The sequence below is a fragment of the Echinops telfairi genome, unplaced genomic scaffold (genome assembly GCF_000313985.2).
Source record: "Echinops telfairi isolate 266 unplaced genomic scaffold, ASM31398v2 ScPeMD7_7461;HRSCAF=8499, whole genome shotgun sequence".
Taxonomy (NCBI): Eukaryota; Metazoa; Chordata; class Mammalia; order Afrosoricida; family Tenrecidae; genus Echinops; species Echinops telfairi.
In genome coordinates, this window is record NW_022111361.1 from 438,359 (window position 1) to 448,659 (window position 10,301).

The 10,301-nt window shown below is 42.8% G+C and overlaps 1 protein-coding gene across 1 annotated transcript in view; it reads right to left on the bottom strand.

The window, feature by feature from the left end:
• Positions 1-1,767, bottom strand: part of LOC101659585 (zinc finger protein 2 homolog) — a 17,685-nt gene extending 15,918 nt beyond the window's left edge. The window contains exon 1 of the mRNA XM_045300192.1: positions 1,703-1,767. The gene's annotated coding sequence lies outside the window, so the exon portion shown is untranslated. The remainder of the gene's footprint in view (positions 1-1,702) is intronic.
• Between the last annotated feature and the right edge of the window lie 8,534 nt (positions 1,768-10,301).

Consider the following 10,301-nt stretch of genomic DNA (forward strand, 5'->3'; position numbering starts at 1 on the left):
ATGTTTAAAAAAAAAAAAAAGAGGATTGGGCAGCTTTCCCAACAATAGTTTGGTATTGTTGTGGCTTGGGGCTATGTAAATAAGCTGTCTGAAAACTTAACCTGGGGATTAGTCACATTGGACATCATGTTAGGTTTAATTGAGCCATTTCAAAGACAGGTATTGGGATCTTACTACCATCAAAAAAAGAAGAGCCGGGAGTAGGGGCCTTTGCCCTAGATTGTTGCATTGAAACTCTTCAATCCAGGAGACAGGGAGCTGGGACCCAAGAGAGGAAGTGATGGGGAGAAGCAGCAACAGAGACCTGGTGGCAGCAGAACCAAGAGACTGAGACGGAGCAGTGGGCTTCCCAGGCCGCAGCACAGGAGAGCTGAGTACCTTTGGGCAGGAGGTTAGTAGGTGAAGTGGTGAACATCTGAGTACTTATCTGGCAAACCAGATTTGCCAACCTACACAGAGCTGAGTGTGTTCAGTATGGGGCTAAAGGGCAGAGTGAGCATTTATCCCCAGACCTAAAAGACTTTTGTAACATTTGCCCATTCAGGACAGAAGCCAAGGGGCTCCCGGGCCTGACCTTACCTGCAGGTACGGCTATCAAGATGCTGTCCCAAAGAAGAACCATATCTTGAGTCACCTATGAGCCCAAATTGTGTTAAGGTACAAAAGTGATCCCTATGCCAAATATAATTTGAGAACATTTATTAAACTTTAAGAGACAACAAAAGACACACACACACATCATATATTTAAGGGAGGCCATTAGCATGAGGTCAAATAATAACTGAGAATTCCCTGTTGGGACCCCAGATAAACAGGGCATAGAACAAAAGGCACGTCACAGATCATGATTGGTGGCAGATCAGTACATCACAGATACAGGTGGGACTGCAGCAGCAGAAATGGGACCATGATTAAGACATGCACACTATTAGATATAAGGACTTATAAGATTGGTCCAGGGCCTTCACAAAAAGCCAGTCAAGGCCAGACTCATGACAATGGCCCCTGTTCTGTCCTCAGTAAGGTGACCTCTATCAAGGATACACCTAGGCAGGCCCGTGGAGAGGAGCACAGGCAATGTACTTTTAAGGCACTCTCCCGGAGGGGAAGATGATCCACATCCTCGGTTAATGATCAGAAAGAATTCAATGGAGGCTTAATCCAAAAAGGGGAACGCAGCAAATAGACGAGTTGTCACTGCCACCAGCAAACAAAACCTGAAACACAACTCCCTGCCATCGCGTGGATTCAGATTACAGCGACCCTTTCGATCCTAAATGGGTGGAACTGCCCCTTGTGGGTTTCCGAGACTGTAACTCTTTACAAGATTACAAACACTGTCTTTCTCCCCAGGTGTTACTTGTAATTCTGAACCGCTGACCTTGCAAAAGCAGCCCACTCTGTAACCACTAGGCCACCAGCCTTTTGCAAACTGGAGTGCTCATAACATAAGTTCTAATACAATTATAAACGGCTACTTATCCAGTGTATTCTACCATTCAGGAAGATGCTCAAAACCTCGGACACTGACCGTCGCGATAGCCCGGGTCAGACCTCAGAAAACACGGATCGCCCCTGCTTCAACACAAGCTCCTCCGCCCGACGCTGCACCCAGGCAGCCCGGGATCCTGACGCCCGCACGTCCACACGTCTCTAGTCCTGTTTCAAGGACAGAAACACACTTGTTTTCCTCGTAACTCACCGGTCATCACTTACTACCCAAAGGTTCCACAGCTCCAGCAGTGCGCAGATCCTAGTCAATCCCCTGCGCGGCAGGTGCCTGCGTCACGGGGACGTTACGCTTAAGTACGGCAGCCGCCAAAGGCCTAAATTCATGCCAGGAATTGAGACACGCATTTCCGGCCCCGCCCTTCCTAGACTCGGTGGAGGGCGCCATGTGTAAATAGATTCCGTACAATAGAAAAGTTGTGGGTACGGCGGCCGCCAAAGGCCTAAATATATGTCAGGATCTTGAAACAAGCCTTTCCAGTCCTGCCCTTAATAGACTTGTGAAAGGTGCCATGTTTAAATAAATTCGGTACAATAGGAAAAGGTGTGTGTGTGTGTGTGTGTGTGTGTGTGTGTGTGTGTGTGTGTGTGTGTGCGTCCCACTTGTTCTAGTTTCATACACCTTATTTGCGTGGCCTTCCCCATTTGGTTGGAAAGACAAAGCAGTGGACAGGAAGGCCATATAAAAGCAATCCAGCCTCCACACTGGTTCATGAGGTGATTAATTCACTTTCAAATATATATATATATATATATGTAATTTTTCTATGTGCTGGGTAATATCAAATCATGTAAACTAGTGTTCTGAAATTTCATTGTCTGGGATCAGTTAAATCTGCGGTTCTCAATTTGTGGGTCGCGACCCCTCTGGGGGTCAAACGACCCTTTCACAGGTGTCACCTGAGACCATGGGAACACACCTCTTTCCGATGGTCTCAGGAACCGAGACACCGCTCCTCTGTCTCCAGGGGGTCCGCCCACATACAAGTACCCAGTGTGAAGACTTTTACCCAGGATACACGATGCTTTAAGACAACATTTCATTTATTTGTAATTAGAAATAAATATTTCACAATATAGAATCACATATTATTTTTGTGATTAATCACTGCTTTATGTTCAATTTGTAACAATGAAATTACATCTTGCATATCAGATATTTACATTATGATTCATAACAGTAGCAGAATTACAGTTATGAAGAAGCAACGAAAATAATTTTATGGTTGGAGTCACCATAATATGAGGAACTGTATTAAAGGGTTTCAGCATTAGGAAGGTTGAGAACCACTGAGTTAAATGATCTCTCACTATACTTTCATAAATATTTTTTATACATACATATACATACACAAAGCTCTCACTATACTTTCATTTCTCATTATACAGTCATAGCAAAAACCAAAGCAAAACAGCAAGTCTTGGTGATTATCTCTGATGTTCAGTTTGGTGGGAATGGTTACACGTGTCTAGCTGTCACGTGAAATATGATTAGTATAATTTAAAAACTGGATTTTAAGTTTTGAGTTTTGTATTTAAAATAGTCACAAATTAGTACCATCAAGTTATTGCTAATTTATTTAGGAAATCTTAGAAAAATTGTTAAGGAGGTTTTAATAACTTGGGGGGAGGTAGCGAATTAGGGTGTAGCTTAATTATTTGGGTAATTCACAATGGAATAGAATCACCATCAGCATAAAGGTGATTACTATGAGGTGGAGGTCAGGTATACCACTACCATTCTCCAACTCCTTCACCATTTCTAAACCCAACAGTTCCTGGTACTTCACTCCCTGCTCAGCTGGGTTTGACAACTCCATCCACTAGCTGTACAGACTCGCACCACACTCACAGGTATATGGTTAATTGGGGGTGGAAACAGGTTACATATTGGGGTCAATATTAATTTTTATGTAGATGTAACAAGACACAAATAGGATGTAGTTGGCCAACCAGGGGGAGCTTTCTCTGCAGACAACCATTGGAACATAAATATTCCCTGATGATACAAGTCCTCATCAGCACCTTGGACAGTTCTCTGCCACTGGGGTCTCTGTTGCTAACTGGTCTAACTCCAGGTCAGTATAGCAGCTCTGTCATTCAGTCTCTCCACCATCAGCCTTTCTACTGCTATGTGACCGAGATCACAGGCAGTGGGTAGCAGATTTCTCAGCCCTTACCTGCTATTACACTGGGTAGCTCAGCTGTCAGAATTCCTGCTATCAGATTCTCTGCTACTAACTGGCCTAGACGATTCTCTAGTCAGACCTCTCCACTGTACTGCCTCTGGACTAATGACCTTTCTTGTCACCATCGGATCTGATCCTAAACAATGAAGTTGCAGAAACTTCATCATATTTGTGACCATTCTGCTTGCATGTGGCTCTGGTTTACTGTCAACCTACTTCCCAGCCAGCAAGTCGTCTGCCATCTAAGTGATCTCAACCACAACCGTCTCCCATTTGTTGTTGTTACCCGCCATAGAGTTGGTTCCGACTCATCGCGAACTATTTACAACAGAACAAAGCACGCCACGGTCCTGTGCCTTCCTTACAAGTATTCCCATGCTTAAGCCCATTGTTGCAGACACTGTCAATCCAGCTCCTTGCAGGCCTTCCTCTTTTTCGATACCCTTTCACTTCACTGCAAGATAGATCAGTTGGTCTTTGAGCAGTTCCTGATCCTTTCAGCTGTTTTCTCCAGGCCCACAATTCAAATGCTTCGGTTCTTCTTTGGTTTTCCTTATACAGTGCCCAACTTTAATGTGTACATGAGGTAATGGAAAATAATATTACCTTTGAGTCAGACATACCTGTGTCCTTAAAGTAAACTCCTTGCTTTTCAGTACTCTATAAAGGTTTGGGGCGGCAGATAGATCAAATACAATACATCATTGGCTCTCTGGACTGCTGCATCCATGAGCATTGGTTGTGGATTCAAGCAAGACAAAATTTTTGGCCACTTCAACCTTTTCTCCATTTATCATAAAATTATCTGTCGGTCCACTTGTGAGGATGGTGGACTTGTTTACATTGACTTGTAATCCATACTGAAGACTGCAATCCTTCATCTTCACAAGCAAGTGCTTAAAGTTCTCTCCACTTTCAGCAAATAAGGTTGTGTCATCTGCATGTGGCAGGATCATAAGTGTACCTCTAATCCTGATGCCAAATTCTTCTTCATATACGCCAGCTTCTCTGGTAATTTTTTCAGCATACAGATTGAACAAGTGAGGTGAGAGGATACAACCTGGCACACACCTTTCCTGATTTTAAATCATGCAGTACTCCTGTCTCCCCAACTGCTTCTTGATCAATATGCTAGTTACTCATGAGAACAATGAAGTGATCTAGAATTCCCATTCTTCTCAAGGTTATACAGTTTATTGTGATCCACACAGTCGGATAGCTTTGCATACACAGTCAATGCAACACAAAAAACATCTTTCTGGTACTTGCTTTCAGTCAGAACCATCTACCATCAGCAATGATATACCTTGTTCCACATCCTTTCTGAATCTGTCCTGAACCTATACAAGCTCTCTGTCAATGTACTGCTGCAGTCACTGTTGGATGATCTCCAGCAAATTTTACTTTTATGATATATCAGTGATATTGTTCTATAGTCTGAGCTATAGGTAACTCAGTGGTTCTTTTTCTGATGCAGACCTTAACCTGTTTGTAAAAGGAATCAGATTCCGGTGGGTTTTTTTCCAGGTATGATAACACAGCAAACTGACACATGTACTGATTTACTCAATCAATAGGAACACATGCACTACATTTGGAAAAAATTTATCTTGAAAGGCATAGCAACAACAAAAAATTACCTCTGTAAATATTATATTTTTTAAAACTGTTCTCTGTTCAGTCATGTCATGTTACTCACTGAAGGTCCCCAAAAGTTTACTCCATCCACATCATTACTGTTGCCTGCACTTTGAGAAGTTTGTACTTATTCAGTGTTATTAAACCTGAGGGGCTCATGTTCCCCTTTGTGGAATTTCCACTAAGACCTGTGCAGCATGGATGACCCTGCTGGCACTTAAAAATCTGCTTCTGGCATAAGAGCAAAATGCAAGCCATCACAGGACAGCACTGTAAGATGAATGGTGTAAGCTAGAATATAGGTTCCATAAACATAGGAAACAATGTTTGTGTACCATAATACCTTTCATATATACCTGTAAAAATGGTTTTCTCCCAAGTAGAACATTCTGCATTCTTCACATTCCCAACTTTATCTAGTATTAGTTGTCTTTCAGTAAAGAGTGATGGAATGAATACACCTGACCGCTAGCACCTGAAACTAGCAGGCCTTACCACCTCTGTGGTCTGTGGGTCTCAGTGTCTTGCTTGTATTTACATTCCTTGCATATTTCCATGGGCCTATGAAGCAGCTACCAAATCTGTGTTCATTCATTATTTTCACATCCAACCTGGTTTCTTCAGTAACTGCTTTTACTATTTGGATTGTTTACACAATTGTATTTGTCCCAAAGGGCAAGAAACATTAAGCATACTTATTTACATTCGTATAAAAGGGTTGTCACTAAAGATCTATCTTGTATCGATGCATGTTTGAAGGGGCCCATTGTAAATCAACATGACGACAAGATTCAATGTTCTGTTCTTTTATAGAGATCCACAAAGTGGATGATCACTTGCTTGAGCACTGGCAACGTGAAAGAAGCGTGGACAGAACCGAACAACGCGATAAATTTAATACATTGGAAAATATTCTTCATCAGCACAAAAATAATTTTCCTCTAAAGGAAAATTATGAGGTATTTGGCTTACATGAAAACATTGTAAAATCAGATTTCATCATGCTGGCATTAAATCAGAACAGTAACAGCAAAATACAGAAGTCAGTTGTGCTCAGTGGAGATGAGAAAACTGTTTTCAACACTGAACAAGAGCAATTTTGTACTGCAATGAAATTCCCTGAGTGTGATAAATCCAGTAACATGACATCACAATGCATTCGGCATCAGAAATCTGACAAAAGTGAGGAACCGCACCTAGGTGATAAATGTGGGAATACCTTCGTCAAGGAGTCCTTCATCGGTGATCATCAGTCCATTCATGTTCTAGATAAGACGTATGCATGCAGTCAGTGTGGGCAAGAATTCGACAGAGTATTCAAACTCACTGCACATTATCGAACAGCTCATAAAGGACAAAAACCATGTACATGCTTGGAATATGGGAAAGCTTATCACAGTAAATCATACCTCAAGGAACATCAGAAAACTCATGTTTCCAGGATGTCCTATGTATGCAGTGCATGTGGGAAAGCATTCACCAGTAACAGTGAGCTCACTGTTCACCAGCAAACACATACTAGAGAGAAACCCCATGTGTGTGGTGTATGTGGAAAAGCCTTTACCTGGAAGAAGGACCTCACTGTTCATCAGTGAACTCATACTGGAGAGAAACTCCATGGATATGGTGAATGTGGAAAAAGCCTTTACCAGGAACTATGAGCTCACTGTCTGTCAGTGAACTCATACTGGAGAGAAACCCCATGGATGTGGTGAATGTGGAAAAGCCTTTACCAGGACCTATGAGCTCACTGTCTGTCAGCGAATTCATACTGGAGAGAAACCCCATGTGTGCGGTGAGTGCGGCAAAGGCTTCGTTCAGAGGCCACATCTCAAAACTCATCTATATACTCATCTTGGACATAAACCTTATATATATGGTGAGTGTGGTAAACCTTTCAGCCAGAAGCGATGCCTTACAGCACATCAGAGATTTCACACAGGAAAGAAGCCCTGGGCATGAATTAAATGTGGAAAATCTTATATGTGAAAGTCAAGTATCATTCAACATGGGAAAACTCTTAACGAGAAAACCTTTCAATGGGGTGGGTGTAATAAAGCTTTCAAAACGAAGAGGGTTTGGTCAAACTAAGGTGCTAGGGTGTGGCCCCAGCCGAGTGCTGGACCAGATAATTGTGACTTACCATGTGGCTACCCGTGCTCTGAATTGCTGTCCCTCTACTCATTTAGCCCACTGGTATGGGGAGAGGGACATCCAGTTTTCCGCAGGGCACATGGGCACCTCATTGGTCTTCCAGCTTTCAGTGCCTGAAAGAGATCTGGATCTGGTGTTTCCAGATCACAGCTATGCCAAGCAGTAGAATCTCTACCCAGACGCCTGTAGTGCCCACCCCACCTGCATGCTCTTTGTTACCCGCCGGAGATAGCATGAAAGTACCATGAAATAAGAGTGAAGAAAATAGAAGAACATATGGGAACAAGTAGTCCAGAGGACAAAAGGACCACCGCAAACCTCAGCTTCCACAACCCTGTGCCCAGAAGAACGAGACGGTGCCCGGCTTCCACTGCTAATTACTCTGAAAAGGATCACCAAAGAGGGTCCTGAGCTGAGTGGGAGAACAAAGTGGAATAAACCCCACAATCATAAAACAGACTTGGCTTACTGATCTGGTGGAGACTTGGAATCCTAAGACTACGGCCCTTAGCGACTCTTCAATCTTTGAACTATACTCTCATCTGAGTCCGTTTTCAGCCAAAAACTATGCAGGCTTGGAGGGGAAGAACAACACCCGAGAGGTGTACACGCCTTAGAACAATCAGCCGTACAAAATCAGAGGACAGCACTTGTCTGTGGATAAAACCTGAAAGCAGGAAGGACAGAAAAGCAGGATGGATAATAACGATAAGACCGGGGGGTGGAAGTGGGAAGAGTGCGGGTCTGCACTCTTGGGGACTGCAGCCAATGTATGACTTGCTGAATGGAAAACCCATTTAAAAATTTCAAATCATAAAAATTTCAAAACCATTGAAGAGCTCATGTCTCGTTAATCATTTCATGTAGGACAGTTACCATGTAGCTGTAATGAGTGTGGGAAAGCTTTTACCAGTGTTCTAAGTTTTCTTGACATAAGGAAATACACAAAAATGAAAAAAATTTAATTCAGTCAAGTGGGAAAACTTGCCACAGGGAGTCGTATGTCACCACATACCAGTGATCTCCTGTAGAAGGGAAGCCCTAGCAATACAGTGACTTTGCAAATGCCTTCTCTCACGCGTCAGTAAACACCAGTGGGATCCTAACTAATGTAGTTCTGGTGGGGCGGCCTGTAGCCAGAAAGGAGAAACCATATGAATACAGTGAATGTGGCAGTGCAGGTGAACTTAGTGACACTGGCAGTGCTCCACTCTCCAAGTACATTTTATTTTATGTTCCACAGAGCCCATAGGATAAGCCGTGATGCACTCAATAGAAGGGCTGAACAAACTGTCTGCCTCATTGTCTGACTATAGTTTGGGTCCTGTGGGAAATGCTATGAATACAGAGACTGGGAAAGCCTGACAGACTCATCCTGGGTGTGTATATACGTTGATATAAAGACATAATCTGATGTCATTTTGAGAGGACTATGAGTGAAGGGGTGGAGTGGGCTGTCAAGATAAACCAATGAGGCCTCTGTGTGGCCATGGGCTTCTCCTGAGAATTCTGGGAACTCTGGTATTTCCTCCTTGGAGGCAGGAGAAACACTCCCTACTGACAAGGCTGACTCCCTGTGAGACATTCCTGAGGAGAAACCACATGGACCTACTCTGATGCTGCCCTGGGAACTGGAGAGGCCACGTGGAGAACCCTGCCACCTCTGAGATGCTTACAACGCCACTGGATCCAAAGACTACTCAACTACCCACTGGCCTGTGATCGTCCTGCATCTGGCATCGATACATGTGTCTCGTGAGTCTGAAGAGGACTTTATAGATTGGTATCAGACATATGGGCTACTATTGGGCTTCGGGACTTGATGTGGACCGGGTTGGGTGGTTTTCTTGATATTCAATTGCTCTTGTATATAAACCACTTTCCTATATACATATGAGTGTCTGGGTCTGCTTCTCTAGTCTACCGGGACTAATAGACCAATCTGAAATTACGTTTGGTGCCCCTTTTGACCCATGGTAGGTATTTTCAGTCTTTAAAAAAGTGAAGGAGAAATACTCTGACCACAGATCAGGAATGTGAATGGCCTTGCAATCATGCAGAATGTCTGGGAAAGTGGATCGTTGCAGATGCAGTTCGCTTAAGATATAACCCTTCATCCTTTGAGCTCCTTTCTGACCCATTTCAAATCTATTGTTTTTAATATCTCTCTTCGACTGAGCTTTATCTCTGTTTCAATTTGTTATTGTTTTTTAAAATGCATTTCCCTGCGTATGAAATCCATGATACCTAATAGTGGCATTGCTGTATCATGGGATCTCAATTTCTGGTTACTTTTAAGTATTGTCATGTCATTTCCCACAGTGACTGTAAGCATTTACAAATCCACCAGCAGTATATATGAATTCCAATCCTTCTATATCCTCTCCAGCATTTGTTGTTTTCTGTTTCTTTGATTTGGGCTGGCATTATGGGTCTAAAGTCGTCTCGTTTCAATTTGCATTTCCCTGAAGGCTAATGATCGTGAGCATTTTTTCATATATTTGTTAATCATCTGTACTTCTTTTGGTGAACTGTGTTTTCCCATTTCTTGATTGGGACTCTTGTTTATTTTTTCTTGAGATGTTGTAGAGTTCTGTATATTTTTGTAATGAGCACTTTGTCCGATGTGTCATTGGTAAAAACTGTTTCCTAAGCTGTGTGCTCTCGTTTCACTCTCCTGATGAAGTCTTTTGATGTGAATAAGTGATGTAAGTTCAGTATGTCAAAACCGTCTACCTTGTCTTTGCTGAAAGTGCCTCCTCCGTGATCCTTGATAGTCTATGTATGCCCTGCAATAGGGTTGTACTGTGG